The following is a 27,388-nucleotide window of genomic DNA, read 5'->3' as shown; positions in this document are numbered from 1 at the left end:
TTTCATAGGCAGGCAGGGGGGGCAGCTGGAGTGCTGAGGGAGAATGAATGGAAGGCCCACCTTGATTCTCTAGAAGTCCATCCAAGTTACTGGAGTTGAGGCCATTCAGCCTTCTGCCCCACACATCCTCAGTCACTCTCTGTGCACCATGAAATCCCCATTTTATCTCCATGTCTTCTCACGCTGCCCATCAACCCTACAAGATCCTTGCTCAAACTCTGTATTGCCATTTGTTGAATCCATCTCCATAACCACGTACCAAGCACCTACCAAGGGCAAACCTCAGCTATGTGGAGAAGAAAGCGTATAGCCTAATACAGGGCTCATTCCTACAAATGTGGAAAAACACAATCATGCATGAATTCCATTCAAAGCTTTAAGTGATTAACTTATTACAAAACAAGCACCCCTTATATTCAGCAGATTCAAACACATCCAATTTTGTTATAGCTTCATTAAATTATCAAACTGTGAATGCAGAACATTGTGCTAAAGCTAAATGTATATTTTGTAGCTTTTGCAACTCAGCCAAACATTCATAAATCACATGAACATTCCATTGGAAAGCTCAACAAAACATTCTATTGAAACTGTTGAATAGTGTGTCTTGGTTTCATAACCTACATCAGGTGGCTTAGCAATACAAGTTCTCTTTGACAGCTGAAGCCTTCAAGTATAAAAGGAAGAGGTTGTAAAATAAAACTTTAGATGACTAGACTTAAATAAACCTTAGCTGAAACTTCAAAAGCATTTGCTTCACCAACCCAAAACAACCATTCAGCTGTTGGAACAACCAACATTGTGACTGTTTGAACTCAATTTGATACTCAAATCACCCTGTAAAGTTTGGCATTTCTACTGTGAAATATGCCATTACAACCCCTTTCCTTAAGGCAGAAATAAGATTTGTGAGAAAGGGACTGGATTTCAACTTCCTGGAACTGGCGGTCATTTTATAGGTCTAAGGAATCTTCCCAGCTCTGAAATGAAGCACTGTGAATCTAAAATCACAGAATTATTACAGTACAGGTTGAGGTAATTCAACCCATCAAGTCTGTGCTGGCTCTATACAAGAACAATTCCATCCCTCCCCCTCCATAAGATCCTGAAAATATTTACATCTCCTTTCCATACCTTTGCTTTTTGAAGCGTTGCTTCATCTACCTCCCAAAAGACAGAATCAAAAACATGCTTAGTTATTTGAACATTTCTTTATCGTTTTGTGATGTGGAGGTGCCAATGTCTGGCTGGGGCAGATAAAATCAGAATCCACATAACACCATTTAATAGTCCAACAGAAACACAATTTAACACAGCCAATCCACCTACCCTGCACATCTTTTTAGACCTTGGGAGGAAATCAGAGCACCAAGAGGAAACCCACACAAACACGAGGAGAACGTGCAAACTCCACACAGTCAATTGCCCGAGGTTGGAATTGAACTTGGGCCCCTGGCACTGTGATGCAGCAGTGCTAACCATTGAGCCACCTGGCCGCCCAATGTTCTTCCATTGTAGTAACATCTACATGGCCTCAGCACATCCTTTCCTGCAGCCTATGAGGTAGATAATGTTGGCCAAATGCTTGTGCCTTATCTTTTGCACTGATGTATTGGGCTCTTTCGTCATTGGGGAGGCTCCTCCTCTGATGAATTGTTGACTTGTGCACCATCATACACAACGAAATGTGGCAGCTGTGTAGAACTTCGATTTGATCCATTGATTGTGGGATTGCTTAGCTCTGTCCATCATTTGCTACTTTTGCTGTTTGATGTACAAGTAGTCCTGCTTGGTAGCTTCACCAAGTTGACACCATACTTTTAGGTGTGATTGGTGCTGGTCAAGTACATAGCATATACATGATGGGTGGCATTTCCACATATGATGGTAGGATCTATGTCAATGATCTGCCCTGTCTTACAAAGATTGCCATGGCAAAGACATGTGGTGTGGTTGCTGTTCTCCTGAAGGTTGGGTAGTTTGCTGCGAACAATCGTCTGTTTGAGGTTAGTCAGCTGTTTGAAGGCAAGAATTGGAGGCATTGGGATGGCCTTGCAAGATGTTTGATGACATGTTGAAGGCTACTTCTCAATTGAAATTTATTTTGAAAAACATTAATTTGGCAATTTATCACATGTCTTATTGCAGCTTGCCATGTGCCAACTAAATTGCACATTTCTCTCTCAGTTAACAGACTTGTTTTGGGAAGTCCTGAGGTCATGAAAGATGCCAAAGAATATACAGGTTCTTTCCTTTTTTCTCCGAATTGTGAAAACTGGTTGAGAAAATTTTCCAGCCACAAAGTGATCAATAAATTGCAGGAATGCAAGCAAAACAAATTAAATTAATTGCTACATTTCACATTAAAACCCTTCCAATGATTAATTGGAAGGAAAAATATTCCGGTTGACATTCAAGCCATATAATAGAACTCAAAAGCAAATTTTATTTCACATTTTGACAAGTCTGCTATGTTGGAAATGTGAATATGAAATTGAAACCAACAGAAATGTTATTCTCCAGGATTTCAATGTCCACCACTCAAAGTGCTCTGCAGCAGCACAGCTGATTGAGCTGGATATAGCTGCTAGACTGGTCCTGCGGCAAATGGTGAGGAAGCCAGAGGGAAAAGCATACCTGACCTCATCATTACAAATCTGCCAGCGGCAGATGTATCTGTCCATGATTGTATCAGTCAGGATGACTGCTGCGCAGGCCTTGGGGAGACAAAGTCCCATTTTCACGCTGAGAATGTCCTCAGTGTTCCAAAGCACTATTACAGTGCTAAATGGGACAGGCTTTGAACACATCTAGCAACTCAAAACTGGACATCCATGAGGCGCTGTAGACCAACAGCAGCAGAATTGCACTCCAACGCAATGTGAGATAACAAAGTGTGGAGCTGGATGAACACAACAGGCCAAGCAGCATCTTAGGAGCACAAAACACCTCATGACCTGGCATATCCCCAATTCTACCATCACCATCAAACTAGGAATCAATCCTGGTACAGCGAAGAGTGCAGGAGGGCATGCCAGGGCCAGCACCAATCACACCTAAAAGTATGGTGTCAACTTGGTAAAGCTACCAAACAGGACTACTTGCACGTCAAACAGCAAAAGTAGCAAACGATGGACAGAGCTAAGCAATCCCACAATCAATGGATCAAATTAAAGTTCTACATAGCTGCCACATTCAGTCGTGAATGATGATGCACAAGTCAGCAATTCATCAGAGGAGGAGCCTCCCCAATGATGAAAGAGCCCAATACCTCAGTGCAAAAGATAAGGCACAAGCATTTGCAGTAACTTTCAGCTAGAAATGCAAAGTTGGACCATCCAACAGATGATCCATCTCAGCTTCCTCCCCTGATCACCAGTATCATACATACGATTCTTCAGATAATTCACCTCACTCCACATGATACCAAGAAAGAGTTGGAAACACTGGATACTGCAATGGCTACAGGCCCTGACAACATTCCAGCAATAGTACTGGGAACTTGTGCTGCAGAATTTGTTGCACCCCTAGCCAAGCTGTATTAGTACTATTACAACACTGGTATCTACACCACAATGCAGAAAATTCTCCAGGTATATCCTTTAAACAAAAAGCAGAACAAATCAAACTCAGCTAATTACCACCCAGTCTACTCTCAATCATCAGAAAAGTGATGGAAGGTGACATCAACAGTGCTATCAAGTAGCATCTGCTCAGCAATAACCAGCGCATGACATCCAGTTTGGATTCTGCCACGGCTATTCATCTCCTGACCTCATTACAGCCTTGGCTCAAACATGGACAAAAGAGCTAAAAAGTGGCGAGACTGACGGCTCGACATCAAAGCCACACCTAACCACGTGTGGCAAAACTGGAACGAATGGGTATAAGAAAGAAAACACTCTGCTGGTTGGAATCATACCTGAAATGCAGGAGGATCTCTGTGGTTGTTGGAGATCAGTCATCTCAGCTCCAGGACATCTCTGCAAGAGTACCTCAGTGGAGTGTCCTAGACACAACCATCTTCAGCTATGACCTCCCCTCCATAAGGTCAGAAGTGGGGATGTTTGCAAATGATTGCACAATGTTCAGCACCATTCACGATTTCTTAGACACTAAAGCAGTTCATGTTCAAATACAAGATGATCTGAACAATATCCAGGCTTGGGCTGGCAAGTGGCAAGTAATATTCACACCACACAAATGCTGGGCCAACAAGAGACAATCTACCCACCACCCTTTGCAATTCAATGACATTACCATCACTGAATCCACCAATATCAACATCCTCGGGGTTACCAATACTCAGAAACTCAACTGGGCTCACCAATAAACTCAGTCGTGAAAAGAGTAGGTCAGAGGCTTGGAATACTGCAGTAGGTAACTTACCTCCTGACTTGCTAAAGCCTGTGCACCAGCTACAAGGACAAGTCAAGCATGTGATGGAATTCTCCCCAATTGCCTGGATGTGTGCAGCTCTAACAACACCCATGAAGCTTTGTATCATACAGGAAAAAGTAGCTTGCTTTATTGGCACCACATCCACAAACATCCAGTCCCTCCACCACCAACGCTCAGTAGCAGCAGTCTGCATAGTCTACAAGATGCACGGCAGAAATTCCCCAAAGATCCTTAGACAGCACCTTCAAAAGCCAGAAGCACTTCCACAAGAACATGGGAATACCACCATCTGCACAATCCCCTCCATCCACTCATCATCCTGACCTGGAAATATATTGTCATTCCTGCGCAGTAGCTGTGTCAAAATCCTGGAATTCCCTTCCTAGGGGCATTGTGGGTTAACCTACCAAACTTGGGTTGCAGTCATTCAAAAAGGCAGCTCACTATCACCTTCTCAAGGGCAACTCGGGAGGGGCAATAAAAGCTGGCCAGCGAGCAACACCCACGTCCCACAAGTGAATACACAAAAATAAAATGACTTTCTCCTCCAAACTACAGTGTGATCTCATGGCCTAAGCAACAGAATGTTAGTTGTGAAGAGAACATATTCGTTTGAAAATGAATTCAATTTCTCACAACATCAAAGCACATCGTGTAGTGACAGAATTAGTGACTATTTGACAATATGTTGTGCGCCACAGTTTTGGATATAAAGAATATTTTCTAAACATGTACTTGGAATCACAGATCAGTTGCTGAAGGAGCCCAAAACAGCCAATCCAGGTTGCGCCAGCTCCCTGTAAGAACAATTTAGCGACCCCAATTTCACTTCATCCTTGCCATAGATCTACTGTTTTCTTCACCTTCAAATACACATCCAATTCTCATTTGAAAGCCATGATTCCATCTACCACTTCAACCCTTTCAGCTAGCAACAACAGTGTCATTAAGCAGCACCTACTCAGCAATAAACTGCGCATGACATCCGGTTTGGATTCTGGCAAAATCATTTCAACCTTTCAACCAGCATATTCTAGACTGAAACCAATTGCAGGAGAAACAGTACCTTTGGCTCTTTTATCAATCTGTGCCCCATAATTCTGATTCTTCCCATCAACATGAACTCTTGCTATCCATCTGCTCTAAGCAGCCCCTTCATGATTTTTAACAAGTTCATCAAATATCCTTTTAGCCTGTTCCTAGAAGCAATATTAACTCAGCTCTCTGTCCCAACCACAGATCATAATAGCCCTGGATCACCTATGGATGTACTGTATCAAGTTATTAAATTGGAGTATGTTTTTTAAAAGGCAATTGATAAGGTTTCAGTTGGAAATCCAATGGCTGCCTGGAGGGAAATGTCAAATACCACACCTGCAGATATCAAAAAAGCATCAAAGATAGAAATGCACCACAGAAATCAAACTGTAATCACTTGTGAGTATATCAGACTATGAACACAATGTTAATAAAGAAGAGAAGTTTGGGTGGGAGGTGTATTTGTGTTTTTCCCTTTCAAGAGTACACACATTAGACTCCCTACAGTGTGGAAACAGGCCCTTCGGCCCAACAAGTCCACGCCGCCCCTTGAAGCATCCCACCCAGACCCATCCCCCTATAACCCACACACCCCTGAACACTACGGGCAATTTAGCATGGCCGATCCACCTAGCCTGCACATCTTTGGACTGTGGGAGGAAACCAGAGCACCCGGAGGAAACCCACGCAGACACGGCGAGACTGTGCAAACTCCTCACAGGCAGTCGCCCGAGGCTGGAATTGAACCCAGGTCCCTGGCACTGTCAGGCTGCAGTGCTAACCACTGAGCCACCGTGCCTTTCTCTCCTAAGTTCAGGGAATTCAAAACCAAGTTTTGTTTAATCCTTCCTCACAGTTTGACTCTCAAGTTCAGGTATCACCAATAAATTTCGGTCTTGGTCTGTGTGTATGATAATCATAGAATCCCTACAGTGTGGAAACAGGCCCTTTGGCCCAATCAGTCTACAGCAACACTCAGAGCATCCCACCCAGACCCATCACCGTATAATCCACCTAATCTGCACATCTCTGAACACTACGGGCAATTTAGCATGGCCAGTCCACCTAGTCTGCACATCTTTGGACTGTGGGAAGAAACCACAGCACCCAGAGGAAACCCACACAAACAGTTGCCCGAGGCTGGGATTGAACCTGGAGCCCTGGCGCTGTGAAGCAGCAGTGCTAACCACTGAGCCACTGTGCCAACCCCTGATGTAGCCTGATGTCCTAATTTACCTAATTTCCAAACCAGATGTCATGCGCAGTTTATGCGAACAGCCATTAAATATCCTTTCATAGCGTACATTGGGGAATAAAGAAAAAGAAAAGTTGCTCTCTCACTCTGAGTACTGCAGCTTGCCACTGTCAAAAGACATCAGGATAAAAGAATTTCAATCAACCTTCAAAGTCAAGACAATTCAACTACTGTTAGTGCTAAGGGGTTAGATCTATTATATCAGCTCCCCTGTTCGATATCCATTCTCCATAAATGACTCAGGGACTAAGCTGTATCTTTTAAACGACTATAATTTTTTTAAGACTGTTTTTCTCATTTCTAAACCATACGTGTGTTGCGTTATTTCTTCTTGCGCTAAGTAACTACTAAACTCACCCTTTATGGATCAAAAAAGCCCAGTTATATTCGCTTCTATCAAAGCATTAACTCATTTAATCTGAGCAAAAGGCATTCACAAATTGGAGGAACTGTTGTAAATTAATCCATTTGCAACCAACTGGGTGAATAAAGAAGGGCTGCCAGTTTAACCGCCACTCACCTGGGAGCTTACAATTTGGACAATTAGAATCATAATAACTTGGTGAACCATGTCCAGATTCTGGTCATAATGTTCTTTAATCCATATGTTTCTGATATACATGGCACAGAAGAAGGTATACAACTCAGAAGTCCTGATGCACTGGCTACCTGGGAATTGCTCACTAACTATAAACTCATGGAACAATAACCCTCTATCTGGAACCCTCCTAAATAAAAAAAAGTCTACATCTGAGACAGAAATGCAGTCCAGAGAATCCTGACTTGCTTACTTGAAGAGTGGTTACCCAGAAATAACAGGAATTAAAACTTGCTCCTGGGTAAAAGTAAAATTGACCCCTTTAACATACCACTGACCCAATCTGACTCTCCCATCAAACTGAACCCCCGGACCAAATACCTACTCATACCTAACGCTCTGTAAATTCAACAGCCCCCAACACCCAATCCACCAGACTCAACCTATTCCCGAACTCTGCAAGTCTCACAACCTAACCTGCCTCAACACCTCCTTAAACAAACTTGATTCAACAATCTAAACGGACCCACCACAACCTGACTTCCCCATCACCTTACTCCTTCAGAGTTGTATGTCAAAATTATCTTCCCTGCGTGGCTCGGGGCATTTAAATCAAGAAACCTAGCAGTTTCTATTCTACAAAAGGGCTGATATTTAGTGTCCAATGTTGCTCATGGAGCCTTCTATATAGTCATAGATCAGGTTATGGGCTGCATTTCCAAAGAAACTTAAATTGAAAGCTTGGGCCAGAAAAGCAGAATGGGGAGGGTAAGGAAGAAAGGAGTGGAGCGGCAACCTCGCTGCGATTGACACTCCCTGGAAGGTTTGGCCAAATGAACTTGAGTAAGGCATGTCTGCGTTCAACATTACTGACACACATTTTGAAACAAAATATAAGTGACAATGTGCTACATTTTCATTGCACTTCCCTTTTTTCTTAAAATGTAGCTACTAACTGAAATAAACATATGTAACTGGCATTACAGATAGAAGGCTGTGGAGCTGTGGGTTGTATTGGAACACGCTTACTCTAACTATGGGGTACAGACCAAATCCTCTCTGTTAGTTAGTAAACTTCTGTTCTTTTATGGAAGGTACATACTTTGAGTACACTGTAGAAAGTTGGGCTTTTAATTAACTCAAGAAAAATCACAATGGAAAGTTAGTGTGAAAAAAAGAGAAAAGACACTGCATGGTAGAAGGGTCAGCTAGGAAACGTAAAATTTGAATATAGAGTTTGCAGCAAACAGAATTAATATCCTAATAGTTTGAACAGACAAAACTGCAGATACTATTGGATTGGAATTTGTACGAAATACCAGTGGGAAAAAATACAAGGCCAAAAATCATTGGTTTGGGCCTACCATCAATAATTAAACCTATGAACTTCATTCATAAAGGTTTAGTTAAAAATATCACATACTTTGCATCATGGGGTTACTAGATGGACTGAAATAATGATTACAATACTTAATAAGCCCTTCAGGGCAGTTGAAATGAGTAATTCAATATGCTTCCAAGTTGAATTTTTAACAAATAAGAGCAATACTGAGTAGGAACGTTTCTTTATGCAGGTGGATGAGAGGCCACTCTCAGGGATTTGGCACTTTTCCCATAAGAACCAAGTCTGAAAGGTCACCTACAGTAGGGACCTTTATGGATTAGCGAGTAAAATTCATGAATACATTAAACATAATTTACATATAAATGAGCTAATATTTCAGCTCTGGAACTTAAATGAGATTTTAAACAGTAGAAACAGAACAAAAAGTCAATGCTTTATTGCAATTCTGTGAACTACTTTAATATTTTCATAATGCTGTAACAAAAATATGCATTCAAGTCAGCCATTATTCAGGAAGAAGTGTGAAATATTTTACAGACAAGTCCCATTAATTTAACTTAATGCTGGCATGAATGTAGCATTCAATCTATTATGAGGTGATGCAAAATTGATTGATAAGGCAATACTTTTTCAAATGTTTGTAATTAATGTAGGTAACTGAATCATGACATGTGTTGAATTATGAGTTTGCTATTTGACACTTAAATCATTGTCTTTATTCATTAATCCTTTCCCCAGGTCATTAGGTTTGTTGCGTCTTATCCCTTTAATGCACAAACTACTTTTGGGATATACTACATGTTTAACAGATCAAACCAGGTCATTAATGATTTCAACATCTCTCATCAGTAATATAAGAAACATTGCTTTGTTTTGATTTTCACCCGCAAATGATTTAAAAAAAACCCTACCTAGTCTTTTTCTTACAATTTCAGTCTGCAACTTCAATGCAGGTAGAAAGTTATTAAGCTTCTAGAATCTCAAACCCCTTTCTTCCACATCTAAATCCCTTCTCTGGTCCCACTTCCCCTTTAATCACATTTTTATTATTTATATGCCTATGCAAGACTTTGGGATTCCCTGTTATGTGAGCTGTCAGTGATTTTTCACATTGCATCTCTCATTTGCTTTTCCACTTCCCTTCTGAATATTTTGTATTCAGCTTGGTTGTCAACTGTATTTTAAACCAGATACTTGTCAAAGCACACATTTTCTTCTTGATCTGACAGTCTATCTTCTTTTTCACATGGGGAACTCTAGATTTATTTGCTTTACTATCCCTTTGAAGTGAATAAACCTTGCCTATACTCAAACCATGTCATCTTCAAAGGTAGCCCTTTGTTCATTTACAGCTCTTCCTGCAGACTTTTAGCTCACTGAATCCTGCACTTCCTTCAGCCACGTCTCTGTTAGTGTTGCACCATAATTCCACATGGCAATCTGTATCTGTAACTCAACAATTGTATTGATTGTATTCTCTGTGTCAAAATACAGCCAATGTAACCTTGGTTTGAAACGTCTTAATTTCTCACTTATTGAGACTCTAACAATGAACATTTTATTGCCTCTTCTAATGTAGTCTATCCCAGTACTTTGTTCACCCTGATATTACTCCCTAATATGTTCTGTTGACTCTCACATTCCTGTACAGATGGTTTAAAGCATCCTCAACAGTATTAGAAAAATACCCTGCAACAAATTCAGTTCTGGGCCTATTTAAGTGCAACCTGTCCACTTTGTACAGATGCCAACTCCCAGAGACAATCCCAACCTTGGTGTCAGTGTCTCAGAAACCTAAAGCTCTCCCTGCTACAGCAATGTCCCGTCCAAGCATACAGCAGTCTTATCTTGCCATTCTGTACTCAGGTACACACGGCGCTATGAATAATCTGTAACTTACTACTTTCGAGGCTCTATTCAACTTTTCTTCCGCGATCTCTAAATTCTGGCTGCAGAATTGGTGGTACCATTGTGGACCACAACCTGGTCTGACTATTCTCCCCAGAAGGATGTTCTGCAGTCGGTCTGGCATCCTCAGTGCTGGTACCAAGGAGACAACAGACCAAATTGGAATCATTTCTCTTTGATAACATCATCCTCACCAGGTTCAGGAATGGAAAGCAGAATCATGAACAGATCCTCAAGGGGTTCCTGCACTATCTTCCTGCTTCTTTTGAACTGTCTGGCAATCATCAATTTCCCAATCGTCTGCATTCCCCTACCCTTTAACATGAACCTCGGAACATGATATCCAACTAACTCGCTGCCTTACAGACACATCACTATGCCTTCAGATATTGTTTGAGTTCTGAAATGTGGAGAGTAAGTTTCTGTAACTGATGGCATTTCTTGGACACATTCATCCAAGTCTTGTGAAGCATCCATACTTCCCTTCATGCCACATGATGGGCATTCCACATGAACATGTTACCCTGTCGTAACTGATGCTTACTTTTGTATTGTTTGATATAACCTCAAGATTCATACAACTTTTCAACTCCTGGTTTCCTGCAGGATGATGAAGATAGAACAAAAAAAAAACTTCCTTCCTTAGCAAATTTCTTTCCCCACCAACCTCAAGAGTGATTTCAGGCTGTCCAACTGCATTTCCTTAGGCCACACATGATTCCAAGAAGGCAACATACTGAAAGGAATCCAAGATAACAAAGTGTGAAGCTGGATGAACACAGCAGGCCAAACAGCATCTCAGGAGCACAAAAGCTGACGTTTCGGGCCTAGGCCCTTCGTCAGAGAGGGGGATGGGGTAAGGGTCCTGGAATAAATAGGGGGAGAGGGGGAGGCGGACCAAAGATGGAAAGAAAAGATGATAGATGGAGAGGAGAGTATAGGTGGGGAGGTAGGGAGGGGATAGGTCAGTCCAGGGAAGACGGGCAGGTCAAGGAAGTGGGATGAGGTTAATAGGTAGGAAATGGAGGTGCAGCTTGGGGTGGGAGGAAGGGATGGGTGAGAGGAAGAACAGGTTAGGGAAGCAGAGACAGGCTGGGCTGGTTTTGGAAGGCAGTGGGGGGAGGGGAAGAGCTGGGCTGGTTGTGTGGTGCAGTGGGGGAGGGGATGTGCGGGAGTGGAATGCCTCATTGTGGGAGCAGATGCGGCGGAGGCGGAGGAATTGGGAATAGGGGACGGAATTTTTGCAGGAGAGTGGGTGGGAGGAGGTGTATTCTAGTTAGCTGTGGGAGTCGGTGGGCTTGAAATGGACATCAGTTACAAGCTGTTTGCCCAAGATGGAGACTGAGGCGCCCAGGAAGGTGAGGGATGTGCTGGAGATGGCCCAGGTGAACTGAAGGTTGGGGTGGAAGGTGTTGGTGAAGTGGATGAACTGTTCAAGCACCTCTGGGGAGCAAGAGGTGGCGCCGATACAGTCATCAATGTAACGGAGGAAGAGGTGGGGTTTAGGGCCTGTGTAAGTGCGGACGAGGGACTGTTCTATGTAACCTACAAAGAGGCAGGGATAGCTCGGGCCCATGCGGGTGCCCATGGCCACCCCCTTTATCTGTAGGAAGTGGGAGGAATCGAAACAGAAGTTGTTGAGGGTGAGGACGCGTTCGGCTAGGCAGATGAGGGTGTTGGTGGAGGGGGACTGGTTGGGCCTGCGGGACAGGAAGAAGCGGAGGGCCTTGAGGCCATCTGCATGCGGAATACAGGTGTATAAGGACTGGACGTCCATGGTGAAAATGAGGTGTTGGGGGCCAGGGAATTGGAAGTTCTGGAGGAGGTGGAGGGCGTGGGTGGTATCACGGACGTAGGTAGGAAGTTCCTGGACCAGAGGGGAGAAAATGGAGTCCAGATAGGTGGAGATGAGTTTGGTGGGGCAGGAGCAGGCTGAGACAATGGGTCGACCAGGGCAGGCAGGTCTGTGGATTTTGGGGTGGAGATAGAAACGGGCCATGCAGGGTTGGGGAATAATGAGGTTGGAGGCTGTGGGTGGGAGGTCCCCTGAGGTGATGAGGTCATGAATGGTGTTGGTGATGATGGTTGGGAGCTCGGGGGTGGGGTCATGATTAAGGGGGCGGTAGGTGGTGGTGTCGGAGAGTTGGCATTTGGCCTCGGCGATGTAGAGGTCAGTGCGCCATACTACCACTGTGCCACCCTTGTCTGCAGGTTTGATGGTGAGGTTGGGGTTGGAGCGGAGAGAGTGTAGGGCTGCCCGTTCTGCAGGGGAGAGGTTGGAGTAGGTGAGGGGGTGGAGAGGTTGAGGCGGTTAATATCTCGGAGGCAGTTGGAGATGAAGAGGTCGAGGGAGGGTAGGAGGCCTGGGGGTGGTGTCCAGGAGGAGGACTTATGTTGGAAGCCGCCGAAGGGTTCAGTGTAGGGAGGGTTGGGTTCCCGGTTGAAGTAGTAGGCATGGAGGCGAAGGCGGCGGAAAAACTGCTCTATGTTCAAATGGGACTGGTATTCGTTGATGTGTGGTTGTAGGGGGACAAAGGTGAGCCCCTTGCTTAGGACTGACCGTTCATTCTCAGTCAGTGGGAGGTCTCGGGGGATGGTGAAGATTCGGCAGGGCTCAGTGTGGCTGTCTCCTCTGGGTTTGCTGGCTGTGGAGGTTGTGGGCGGAGCGATGAGGTTGTCGGCCGTGGGCGGGGTTCCGTCGGCAGGGAATTAGGAACAGGCATTAAATGTTGGGATATTAGTCAGGCTTTGTTCCACAAAAACAAAGTTGCTGGAAAAGCTCAGCAGGTCTGGCAGCATCTGTGAAGGAGAAAACAGAGTCAATGTTTCGGGTCCAGTGACCCTTCTCAGAACAGGGTCCCCAGACCCAAAACATTAACTCTTTTCTCCTTCACAGATGCTGCCAGACCTGCTGAGCTTTTCCAGCAACTTTGTTTTTGTTCCCGATTTACAGCATCCGCAGTTCTTTTGGTTTTTATTTAGGCTTTGTTCCACATTTGGCTTCAAAGCACATGAACTTGCTATTGATGGGTCAAAACGCAAAACATTTAATCACTCTTGTTTACCTTCATAAGTAGGAGATGGAATGAAACAAAGCAAAATAACTGTGCTTAAAAAATACATTAGGAATATATACAACAATCATTCAAAATCTGAATTACAACGAAGAAGCCGGTGTTATGACAAATGGGAAAAAAATGCACCGAGGCCTGCTTGACAACTAAATCTGACATTTAGCAGCATCAATCTGCAAGATTCTATCCCATATAAATTCTATTGGAATGAATATTGATATAGAGCATCTTTAAAACACTCAAAAAATGATCAAATTGAAAGTCACCAATATTTTAACCATTAAGTCAAATATGCATCATTAATTAATGATTACAATAAATGTTCAACTTATTAAATGACCTTCATAACTTCTTTATGCCTTCAATCATTTAAACAGTTTTTAAACTCGGTGTTGCCTGTGCCCTCAGGTCACTTGTTGAATTATTCCACAAATCGAATGTTTCAATAAAATCACAATTGCAACACTTTCAGCGCATGCCATTTGAGCTTGATATAATGAATTAGATCACAAGAAGATTTGCTTTGTGAATTTTTTGATGCATTATCACAAAGTTAGGGATTCAAATTTCACACGAAAATTCTTAGCACAAAAAATCTAAGTTGATACGACAGTACCGAACAAAGCTTGTTCTCCAGATGAGATGTTCAACTAAGGTCCTATCTGCTCTTTGGGATTGTTGCAATAAGTTTCCATTGTACAATTTTGAAGGTCAGAAAGGGTCTTATCTTCATCCAAAATCAAAATATGACAGATGCCAAATTACTAAATTAGAAGCAGGAAATCTGGAAATATTCAGCAGATCAGGCAGCATTGGTGGAGAACCAAATCAAGTTAACACGTCAAGTCTATGACCTTTTAAACAGAACTGGGAAAGCTAGAAATGCAAGCAAGCAATTCAGCGCAGAATATGAACAGGAAATATACAAAAGCCTGGTTCGGCCGCATCTGGAGTATTGTGTCCAGTTCTGGTTGCCTCATTACAGGAAATATGTGGAAGCATTGGAAAATGTGCAGAGGAGATTTACCAGGATGTAGCCTGGAATGGAGGGAAGGTATTGCAAGGAAAGGTTGAGAGAGCTAGGGTTTTTCTATTGTGAGCGACGAAAGATGAGACGTGACTTGATAGAGGTATACAAAATGATCAGAGGCACAAATAAAGTGGACAGCCACAGACTTTTTCTGAGGGTGGAGGTAACCGTTACGAGGGGTGTAATTTTAAAGTATGTGGACGTAGATATAGGGGAGATGTCAGAAGCAGGTTCTTTCCTCAGAGTGTGTTCGGGACTTGGAAAGCATTGCCAGAGAGGGTAGTGGAGTTGGCCTCATAAGGGACATTTAAGTGGCAATAAGATAGGCAGATTGGATGATAGTATAAAGGTAGGGGTGGAGGTTTATATAGACCTCAGGATTAGGATAAAAGTTCAGCACAACATTGTGGGCCAAAGGGCCTGTATGGTGCTGTACTGGTCTGTGTTCTATGTTAAAAAAGGACTGAGATGGGTAGCAGGCAAGAGAAATTAAATGGCAAAAGCATTAGTGGTGTAAAATTAAAGGGAGGAGTAATGTGACAAGTAAAGAAATAAAATACATACACAGAATAGGCGCACGTGGCAAGTCCTGAGGTATCTGCCATCGAAATATGAAATAAAAGAAATGAGAGAAAAACAAGAGAACAATCAAACTAGCAAAGAAACAAATATCAAACTTGGAGTCAAACTTGCAGTGACTGAAGGCACTTTGTGAAGAAGCCACACATTCGGTGTTTGGTTGCCCCAATGTAAAAGTGACTACAACATACTGCTTTTTTTAGTCAAATAAATCACTTTACTGGAAGGGATAATGATTTTGGGTCAGGACACTGGGTAGGGAAGAGCTAAAAGGCAAATATTATGCTTATAATAATAAAAAAAAGTGTGAAGCTGGATGAACACAGCAGGCCAAGCAGCATCTCAGGAGCTCCTGAAATGCTGCTTGGGCCTGCTGTGTTCATCCAGCTTCACACTTTATGATCTTGGATTCTCCAGCATCTGCAGTTCTCATTATCTCTATTATGCTTATAACGTCTGGTATGACTAGCTGCAGTGGGAAAGGGTGAGCATTTTGACTGAGGAATGGGAGAATGTGTTTCTTCTCAATGCAGAATGTAAAGGGGAGGACAAGATGTGTGGCTGGTAACAGTATAAAAATTTGACAAATGATCACATGTTGAATATGGAGACAGATGGGATGGAAGGTGAGCTCAAAGAGAATGTCTGATATGATTCTGTGAGGAGGGGGAGTTGAGAGCGCAGAACAAATAACAAATTTATTAGATTGGATTCCCTACAGTGTGGAAACAGGCCCTTCAGCCCAACACGTCCACACTGCCACTTGAAGCATCCCACCCAGACCCATCCCCCCAGTAACCCACACTCCCCTGAACACTATGGGCAATTGAGCAAGGCCAATCCACCTAGAATGAACATGACCAAGGGCTCTGTTAACTGTGCTAAGGGGGAAATGTCTTTTTAGGAAAAGGGAAGACACATCAGAAGCGCTACTTTTGGAAACTTGTACAGTCCAGCCGTATGCAACAGAGAACACAAAACTGAGATAATGAAATACAGCCCTTACAGGAAGTGGGCTGTGAGGAACACAATACAATCAAAATAGCTGTGGGGTCAGCAAGAAAGCTGTCAAATTGAGTACCCACTCAAATGACCTGTGGCCTCTCAGAGCCCAGGACTGGAAACCCCACATAGTGCCATCAAGTCGCAGGCTGGTAGTAGCCCTCCATTGAAAACAACACCTCTTAGAACAGTGGTAGTTTGGGTATGAATAGGTTCAAGAACAGCTTCTTCCCCACTGTTATCAGACTTTTGAACAGACCTCTCAATGTTAATTCTGATCTCTTTCTCCCCGCAGCTTGTAATAGTGTATTGTGCACTATGCAGCAACAAGGAAGGGGAGGAAGCAACATCCCCTCTTCCCAAGGTTAGGTGTCTGTATCAGACATTTAATGCTTTTGAACAAAGGATCCCAACTCCAAACCCACAGGGTGCAAGATCTATAAGCAGAAGATCAAGTATTATTTTTCCAATTTACATTGAGCTTCACTGAAGCTGTCTAGAGGAGACAGCATCGTGAGCAACAAAACAGGAGACAAAGTTAAATGAAGGTCAAGTAAATCATGACTTCACCTGGAAGGCGTGTTGCACGGCTTGGATAGGAAGGAAGTAAACAGGCAAGTGATGTACTTTCTGTAATTGCATGGGAACGTGCTGTGGGGTGTAGGGCAGTGTTGGGGATAGAACAGGAGTGATCCAGGGTGTACCAGAGGGAACAGAAAGCTACAAGGGAGGGGAGGGGAATGTGTGCCTGGTGGCAGCAGCTTGGAGGTGGCAGAAATGTTGGATTTTAATCCTTTGGTTGCAGTGGCTGGTGGCTGATCTGTTCCTTATTAAATTGCCATTTGTAGCGCTGCAGTGTCTCCCATATTACAACTATGTCAATACTTGAAAAATACTTCAATAGCTGTAAAGCACTTTGTGATATTCAGGGTCATGAAAGCAACTATTTTAATGCACGTGTTTTTTTTCTGTTATGCAACCACTTCATCGGGGACAAAATCTGTAAGCCATTGATTTGAATTAAAGGGTATTTGCACCTCAAATTCAAAATGTTTTAGTAAACCCAGCATGTTTCATGTTTAAACTATGACTTGTGCATTCCCATTTTACAATTGCACTTGTAATAAACACTCCGAACACCACAAAATAACTTAAAACATTCCAAAGATTATTTACTATGCCACTTGCTGATACCAATAGCTGAATTGTTCAAGGTTGTCTTCCTCAGATAAAATATGTATGCTGACGGAATAAAAATTAAGTGACTTTTCACATTTTTCAATTCATTTCTCAGAATTATAATAATCGTTAAATTCACTCTCTTCAACTTTTTGAAATAGCAACTTGCTGCTTAATGTTGAAGCATATGAGACAATTGGGTGATGCAATAGTTTAGATATAGGTCCATTCATTTCTGATCTCTTGGGCTTGAACCACAATCACCTGAAGTCTGTTTAACTGAGAGATTTGGGCAGTTTCAGCTCTTAAGAGGTTGAATTTTGCTAGTGAGAGAATAGTTTATGATTCTTTATTTCTTATTCAACCCAGAAAAAAAAATCTAAAGCTATGGCATAAATTAAGATGAAGATTCTAAAATTTTACATTTCATTCAGCCATTTAATTGACATGCCTGCCATAACATACTGCAATTTCATTTTAATTATCAAATTTTCTTCTCAGCTTAAGGGGCTTACAAGTGGCATGTTAAGTATATTTTAGAATTTATCCAGACTGAACAAAAAGAGTATATATCTGTTGAGCAGCTATGTAGATAGCATTTGTCTTTTCAGCAGTGGCTGGGCTTACAAAGTTCATTAAGGTGTGCCTGAATTTCCTTGCCTCTCAGATCCAATTACTTCTAGGCATAACATCTTCAAAATGATGTTTCCATTCAAAAGTCAAACATAAAATTGTGTTTGACTTCTAGCTCCACTCCACTTTATTTTCCAAAAATATATTTTCTTCGTATCTAAAATTGCATTACAAAAACATTTCGAATTTTACATTACAAAAAAATGTGAGGAAGTATGGCTTTTCTCCAGTGGCCATACTGTGTGCTTTGCCTGAATCCAATTGCCATACCTGTCACATTTACTAAATGCATTCAATGACAAACATGCAACCTGAGAGGTTCTTCAGAATGCAGTCTTTTGGTTCTCCATGATTGAGTGGTCTCAACGACCTTTCTCCATTGACCCCAGCTTTATTCTGATCCTTTAGACTTGGACATTGAAAACTGCAACACTCAGTCAAGGGAAACCCTCTTTAGACTGGAAGACAGCCAGGTTTCGGGCAGACAATAGATCACCTTTCAGAGTTGATGGCTCCCTAGGCAGATTTGTCTCAGTGCGAAACTGTGCAAAAAGCCTGTAGAACACAGATGTGTGTGTCATGGAGTTGTCTGAGATAAAGATTGACAAAAGTATATTTTTCTCCAGGCTTTCTTTGCTCTTCACCAGAGCAATCACCTCAAGGGGAGCATGCAATGGCATAAAGGGTCCAAACATGCATGAATGGTCTAAGAAGGGAGCATGCTTCTCACTACCAACTAAGCTACACACTGGTGCTTGTTTGAAAAGTCTGGTGATGAGGAGTCCTGTCAGATCCCTGACAATCAGGCCTTATGCTGCAAGGCCTCAAGGTGAATACATGATGACCGCTGTTTGATAGATAATGATGCAACGCTTCTTTTGCAAATATTTCCATAAGGAACAGGTGTTCCAATTTGATCCAATTACTTCGCATATCCTCGAGCAATTTGGCCAGACCCATCTTTTGCAACACCAGGGACAGATGGAACCTCAGTACATAGTGACACATCGTGTTTGAATATTGATGATCCAGGCACAATTTTATGCAGAAACTCGCAAAGGTGACCTCAAGACAGGATTGATTAAGCAGTTCCCCAGAGTTTATACATGGTGTCGCAGTGGACATAATCTGTCTTTGACCTCCAGTTGATGGCTATGATGTAGGCTTAAGGATTAGGCTAAACGTGTGCAACATAGAGCAATACAGAAAACCACAAACCCAATGGCCAGGATCTTAATTATAATCGTGAGTGATCAACACTCAAACAAGCCATGCTGCCCTCAATTGAACAGTACACTCTTTCCCATTTTTAACACACATCCTGGCTTCTTTGAACTATATCCCCAGCACCTTCAGGTAATTTGATATGACAGTGAAGGGGGCAGATCATCTGCTGACCCTGTTCTGGAAGGCTGTTGCTACACTCCTGTCTATATTCGCCTTGGCTCCTAGGGCCAGTTCACACTGATGAAAAATGCTCACAAACTGGCAGACCAATAACCGATTTGAGCAGATCGGACATTGACAATGTGCAAGACAACTTTCACTTGTTGGTTTCTGCTGCTTGGCATAATCACTCATTTTACGCTTTATGGTCAACTCAGCAAAAGATCCATGTGACACACGAATAAGAAGAGGTAACCATGTTTGACTGCAGATTTTTCTAGGAGGCTTTCCAAATCCTACTCATTGATTAAAACTGCACTATTGATCTGTAGAGCAGTTGGATTCAAGTGCAGGTTCTCTCCTCAAACTCCGTTTTGGACAACACATCCATCATGTAGACATACAATATTCTGTCAAAGGCCTACCTCATACCGCACAGAGGAAACTGAATCCCTGAGTGGCACGAGGGTCACAGAGGTCTTCCGGCTGGGTACAAACATATCTTCATTTACATTAATGCAAGGAAGCTTGAGACGGGGCTAATTGTGCAATCTTTCAGGTTGTTTCTTCTTACCTAGTAGCGGCAGTCTGACTATGAAATATATGCCCAAATAAGACGATTCTTAGTGGGTGTCCTCAAAGCAACAAAAAAAAGGTCAAAAGGCATTGGTTTAAAAAAAATTATCATGGGTTATTGCGGTCCAAAGTTGAAATTCAAACCGTACGTTCATTGATCTGTTACTTATTTCAAATCTCTGCTCACTGTCCCTTTCTAGATGTAGTCTTTCACTCTCTAGATATCTACAATAATCATTATTCTTATAGAAGGTAAGACACTCCCAATCAGATAACAAAATATAATTCTAATCGTATATCTAATTAAGTTGCCATCCCTTCACTTGAATCCTTGTCATGCAGTTAAGCCACGACATGGCTTGCCCTAGTGGTACAGAGGACATTGGATACTCACATACAATTAAAATACCTACATTTTAATGAAAACATAATACATAAAAAAGTGCAAGAGACTAATGTTTTTACAAACATCTTCAGGCAATAATATCAAGTGGACAATCCATCTCAGCTGCCTCTTAAGGCCCTCAGCATCACAGATGCCAGCCTTCAGCCAGTTCAATTCACTCCAAGCAATATCAAGTAACATGTGAACATACTAGTTACTGCAAGAACTGCAGACCCTGACAACATACCAGAAGTAGCACTGAAGACGTCATAGAACCATAGAATCCCTACAGTGTGGAAACAGGCCCTTCGGCCCAAGAAATCCACACCGGCCCTCAGAGCATCCCACCCAGACCCATCTCCCTATAACCCATCTAATCTACACATCGCTGAACACTAGGGGCAATATATCATGGCCAATTAACCTAGTCTGCACATCTTTGGACTGTGGGGAGAAACCAGAGTGCCCAGAGGAAACCCACGCAGACACAGGGAGAATGTGCAAACTCCACACAGACAGTTGTCCGTGGGTGGAATCGAACCCAGGCTGTGAGGTAGCAGTGCCACTGTGCCACCCCTTGCCACTTGTGCTCCAGAACTACCCATACTCTTAGATAGTACAGTTACAATACTGACACTTCCCTGGAAAATGTAGAAAATTACAGAGGTAATCCTGCACACAAAAAACAGGGCAAATCCAACCTAAATACTGGCCTCATACTCTCAATCATCAGCAAAGTGGTGGAACATAATATAAGTGTTAAATATTTGCATTTATTCAAAATTTACTGATGCTGAATTTGGGTTCTGTCAGAGCCTCCCAACTCCTGACCTCATGGCAGCCTTGGCCCAAACTGAGCGAAAGAGTGGAACGCCAGAGAGAAAATGTGACTGACTTGACTGTCCTCAGCATCATGACATCAATGATCTCTAGCAAAACCAGAGCCAATGGGAATCAGAAAAATTCTCGGCTGGTTGGAGCCATACCAAGCACAAAGGAGGATGCCTGTGTTTCTTCAAGGTCTATCATGACAGCCACAGGACATCTCCGCACAAGTTTGTCAGCACAGTGTCCATAGTGCAACTAAATTCAGCTACTTGAATGACCTTCCCTCCATCACAAGGTCAAACTGATCATGTTCACTGACAATTGCATAATATTGAGCACCATTCATAAATCGGCAGACACTAAAGCAATCAGTGTCCAAATACAGCAAAACTTGGACAACAGTCGAGTTTGAAAAGTGGCAAGTAACGTTCCGGTCACATGAGTGCAGGCCAATAACTCTGTCCAAAATGAGCGAAGATAAATATTGACCCTTGACATTTAACAGCATGCTGAATACCCTACTATCAGTACCCTGGGGGCTACTGTTAACTAAAAACTGAACTGGCCTAGCGATATAAGCAGCTTAAAAAGAGACGGACAGTCATGAGCCAGCTTATCATCAATACCTGCATGCCAGAAAATGTGGTAGACCTGAGGACTGGAAGCAAATTGGGACACTACAAATGAAGTTCAAGAAACTGAAAGAAAGACAGGAGAAAACATGAATGCTAGCATGGCTCATAAATACCAACTGTCAAGGCTTCTATTGATATATGAAAGGATAAGTATCAAACAGGATAAATGTGGGCCTGTTTCAGCTGTAGGCAGGTGCATTTATAGTCGAGAACAAGGAAATGGCAGAGAAACTAAATTTACTTTGCACCTGCTTTCATGGAAGCGCAAATCTCCTAGAAGGTACAAAATGTAATTCCATGATTTAAGAAGGGGAGCATCTGGAGGGTGAAAAACAACAGTTTTAGAATCTTTATACAGATTTCAAGCTGCTTTCATCGCAAAGGATGTATTGACTGAACACCTAGGAAACAAAGACAAAATTGGGCAGAATCAACACAGATTTATGAAATGGAAATCATGTTCAACAAACTTGGAGTCTTTTGAGGATGCTACCAGTCACGTAGACGTGATATATTTAGATTTTTGGAAGACTTTTGACAGGAACCCAAACAGGAGGTTCATAAATAAAATTAAAGTGTGTGCGTGGGCTTGAGGGGAGAAATATAGTATGAAATTGAGAATTTGTTAATAGACATAAAGCAGAGAGATGAAATAAAAGAATCATTTCAGGATAACAGGCAGGAAACAAAGATAGAATATTTTTAGAAGGTGTGACATTGGGAAATGTTGATATCTTGGTATCGTTATTTGTGGGTCTCAAAAAAACTGACATGCAGGTGCAGCAAACAACTTTAAAGACAAATGGTGGCATTCATTTCAGAGGTATTGGGGTACAGAAGAAAAGTGGTCTTGCTCTAGTCACCTGAGATCACCTGAAAGGCTATATATAGTTGTGATCACTATATCCAAGAAGGATCTACTTGCCAGAGAGCGAGTGCAATAGAAGTTCACAAAATTAATCCCTGAAATGGCAGGAACATTTTATGAGGTAAGACTGAGGAAACTGGGTTTGCATTCTCCAGAGTCTCAAAGAACGAGTTAGATAATTGAAAATTACAAAATTCTTCTAGGGTACCACAGGGTGAATATTGAAAGGATGCTTCCCCTGTCTGGCAACTCCAGAGGACATAATCTCAGGATAACGCGGCGGCCCCTTAAGGCAGATGAGGAGACATTTCTTCAGTCAGATGGTGGTGAATATTTGGAATTCTCTAACCTAGGGGGGGCTGTGGAAGCTCAGTCATTGAGCACATTCATGATAGAAATGTATAGATTTCGAGAATCTACTGACATCGAGGGATAAAGAAATCATGCATGGAAATGGTATGGAGGAGTTGGGAGGATCAACCATGTTGTAGAATAGTATGGCAGGCTTGATGGATCAAATGGTTCCTGTTCTCTATTTACTTGGATTAGTGCAACTCCAATAACATTCCATGACACAGGTTTATCCAAGACAAAGCAGCCCACTTGATGGGTACCCTCAACATTCACTTCCTCAACCCTCAAAGCACAGTGGCAGCAACCTGTACCACCACAATATGTACAACAACAACTTAGTTCTCAGACAGCATCTTCCTTCTCAAGAGTTGGAGATACATTTGAACATCACCTCCTAAGTCCCCTTGCAAGCAACACATATCGTGACTTGTAACAATATTGCTGGCTTTCGCTGCTGTTAATGACACTGTAGACTGCAACATTCAAGAAAACAGTTTATCATCACTTTTCTCAAGGACAATTAGGGAAAGACAATACATGCTGACCAGATCCCATATGTGAATATTCAAAAAGCAAATAAATTTAGTTTGCATTTAATTTTGTATTGTATCGGGTAGACTGTGGAATTTACATCTTTTGACCTGAGATTAGGAAAGAAAGAATAGTGGCATTGTCTGGCATTGTGGCTTCTTCCATTGAATTCCTCTGGAAAAGATTTACCACCAGGATCATCAACAAGGTAGTATTACTAATATGCCACTCAGAATATAATTCTTCTCTTCTTGAAGGGAAGATTTTTAATGAGTCAGAGAATGGATTATATCATAAATTTCCATTTTCTTTTGTGTTCTGCAATAAAATAATCACTTAAATTGAAGCAGTCAAAAATTAGCAAATTAAAAGAAATTATGGAAGAGACTATATTGTGCAACAACAGTATATCCAATCAGCACTGTTGCATGCAAAGAAGAATTTTCTTGTCAGGTACATAATCTAGAATGCATATATTGATTCTTACAATCAATGGCCTGCATTAATCCCAAATTTGCCAATGGCAATTGAAGAAGGGTTTAATTTTTTTGAAGTAAAATGTATCTATCTTAAGGTAGATTGTGTGCCAATATTGTAGATTTAAAAGGTTATTTTGTCCTTTTTTGTTGAAGAAAGGTTTTAAGAGTGAGGCAAAGAGCTGTTTATTTGAATCCAGTAAAATAAACAGCTTGCGAGGCCTTAGGTTTTTTTTTAAAATGTTGGAACAATAAGAGCAATGTGAATGGGTGGGGTCAAGCTTCCTCAGCACCAGATTTTTAGTTTTAGTTTTTCGCAGCAGTTATTGCTAGAGACTAGAAGGTGGGGTTGGAAGCTGCCATGGATCTCTCCCTTTTACTCTTCCTTTCAGACGTTTCTCTTAATTTTTTTTTCCCTTCTGGACTGGAGAGCTGAGAGAGAGAGACAATCTATTTTGTTGTGTTTGCCCCTGCAAAGTGTGTGTTTATGGGATGCTCCGGCGTTGGAACAGTTCCTGTTTTGCTGTTAAATAACTCTACTGGAAAACTTAATGGAATAATAGATTAAGTTATTCTGATTTCTTCTTTCTTTTGTTGTATTTTATCAATGGTATGTGAATAAATCAGATTTTGCTTAAGACTGATTGTTTGACCGATCAAAGTGCATCTAGAATGCAATGCTCAGCACTTGTCTTTAAGGTAAGGAAGCGTTAGGGTCTAGGCTATTTTCTTAATATATTTTGATGGGGTTTAGTCTGGTCCATAGCAGTTGTCAAATGAATCCAAACTGCAAAATATAACCTGACATTTTTCTCTTTCAGTAATTAACATCATTATAAAAGTTTTTCCCGCCAATGAGAAACTTCTTTTTGAAAATATTTTAAAAAAGACTTTGCTGTAGAAGTCTTGGATCAAATCCAGCCCAGATTGATTAGATTATTTCCCTCTCTTTCTTCCAGCTGTTTAAGCAATCTCAGCCCAGGCTTTGGTGGTTACAAGTCCACAGTGAGAAAAAATTCCAAAATTCAATGCTATATTCCAGTCTCATTACAAAAAATGACATGAAAAAAATTGAGTTGCATTACATTACTATAAAGTGTTGATCTAAAAATGAGGTTCAGCACATCATTGCAGCAGAGACTGTATTTGGTGACATAATTGAAACGTTAGAGATTGTAAGACAGAAAATGTCAATGCTCTCTACTTTGGTGTAATGAGAACATTTGCAGATATGAAAGGCATGAACAAAAATGCCTTCAGATAGATGGATTGTAGCACCAGCTCAAAAATACCAAAATCAAGACACATTATCAGAGAGCAACTCTTTCCAGAGACAACTATTAGCTAAATGAAAGTTACACTGATTCAACAAATACTTAAACATACTTGACATGTTGATATTTGTAGCCAAAAGAAAAATCACTTCTGCTACTGACTTATTTGCACAACTGAAACAACTAATTTGTTCTTCTTTGTGCATCCTGCAACTTGGAAAGATGATGGCATGACAAGATTAATCTTTCTTACTTTCTAAGCACGATTTCTACTGACAATAATAACGCCATGGAGAGAACTCAGCTATAAATACAAAAATCTATTTTGATGTCAGGTCATTGGACTTGAAACCTTAACCCTGTTTTTCTGTCTACAAATGCTGACAGCTCTGCTGAGTTTCTCCAGCTTGTTCTGTTAACACAGATGCCTTGTTTTATTGAGCTGCACTCCAGGATAAGTGATTCAACATTTGAACTATTTGCTTGGTGAGACTGTTTGAACTAGTATCATATAGTGAACACATCAAATGTTTCATGCCCCTATTTTGCATATATCCTTGATGCATCTGTCCATGTACTGCAACCCACTGGTCTAATTGAGGCAGACATTTCAGACAAGTAGATTCAATACAGTACTCAAAGTGTTTACCACAGACATATATGAAGTGTCCTTTATCTGACTGAAAACCTCAAATGTGGAGATATACTTGGCAACTAACAAAGTCATCTCCACTTACAGCAAAACACAATAATTTTGGACCAAGGAACTGACAGAAACGCATGACATATAGAATACAGTCAGAAACAGGTAAATTTATAATGAGGAATATAGATATGGTAGAACAGCTAAATGATTACTTTGCCTATTACTGAAAAAAATACCAGAAATCTCCCAGGATTAGAGATATAAGTGGTCAGTGAGAATGAGAAGTTAAAGGAAGTTAGCATTAAGTTTAAAATCAGAGAAATTAATGGGGCTGAAAGTTGATAAATCCCCACAACAATACCAGACTGTTGAAGGAGTTGGCTACTGCCATAATTGAAAAATCGGCAGTTACTTTCGAGCTTCTATAGATTCTGGAATGGTTCCTGCAGATTGAAAGATAGCAAATGTCACCTCACTATTTAAGATGGAAATACGAGAGGAAATAGGGAATTGCAGACCTGTTAGTTTTACATCAGTAGTAAGGAAAGTGCGAGAAAATATTGTAAAGGATGGGATAAATAGAGACTTAGTTGATAATGATCTGATTAGGCATAGTCAGCAATGATTTATGAATGGGAAATTGTGTCTGACAAACTTGTTTTTTTTTGATAAAGGAGAATTGGTAAAAGGAAGGCCAAAAAGCCATATTGGACTCAAAACATTAACTATTTCCTTCTCTGCAGATGCTGTCAGGCCTGCTGACTTTCTTCAGCATTTGCTGGTTTTGTTTTGCCTAACATCCATGTTCGCCATCCAGCTTGGAGAAGAATTTAGCTCCTGTGGATTAGTCATTCAATTCCTCTAGAACTGAAATCTTGTGTGGGCATCTCTGGAAATCTCAGGACGAGGCAAACATTCTTCTTCTTTAATGTGGATATAACTGAAAGACAGCTGTATGAAAGTTATGAACATGGCATATGATCATTAGTGATAATGGGAACTGCAGATGCTGGAGAATCCAAGATAATAAACTGTGAGGCTGGATGAACACAGCAGGCCCAGCAGCATCTCAGGAGCACAAAAGGTGACGTTTCGGGCCTGACCCTTCTCTGATGAAGAGTCTAGGCCCGAAACGTCAGCTTTTGTGCTCCTGGACCTGCTGTGTTCATCCAGCCTCACATTTTATTATCTTGCATATGATCATTAAGTGCCTTTGAAAAGACTTAACAAGGCACTGTGTTAGTAATAAGTGCTGGCCTTGGCACCAATGTTCACGTTTCATAAATTACATATTTTAAAAATGATTTCACAAAGTATTTCGTATTGTCACACACAAGAGGTGGCTACACAAGATGAAGCTCTTAAAATATACTTTAAACATAACTCTCAATACTATTAATGGGGTGGGGAGAGAGTAATCGATTGTTCTTGCTTTAAGAGAGTTGAT

At 41.5% G+C, this 27,388-nt stretch overlaps 1 protein-coding gene across 8 annotated transcripts in view; it reads right to left on the bottom strand.

The window, feature by feature from the left end:
- The window catches only part of fhit (fragile histidine triad diadenosine triphosphatase), a 985,246-nt gene that overhangs the window by 766,376 nt on the left and 191,482 nt on the right, over positions 1-27,388 (bottom strand). Inside the window, exon 1 of one of the 8 annotated variants that reach the window (XM_048547337.2) lies at positions 19,943-20,005. The exons of the other annotated variants lie outside the window; for them this stretch is intronic. The gene's annotated coding sequence lies outside the window, so the exon portion shown is untranslated. Of the gene's footprint in view, positions 1-19,942; positions 20,006-27,388 lie in introns of those variants that run through there. 8 annotated transcript variants of the gene reach the window in all.

This window comes from Stegostoma tigrinum, chromosome 11 (assembly GCF_030684315.1).
Source record: "Stegostoma tigrinum isolate sSteTig4 chromosome 11, sSteTig4.hap1, whole genome shotgun sequence".
Lineage (NCBI taxonomy): Eukaryota > Metazoa > Chordata > Chondrichthyes > Orectolobiformes > Stegostomatidae > Stegostoma > Stegostoma tigrinum.
The sequence above is the reverse complement of the archived record's forward strand: the minus strand, read 5'-3'. Positions and strand labels throughout refer to the sequence as shown.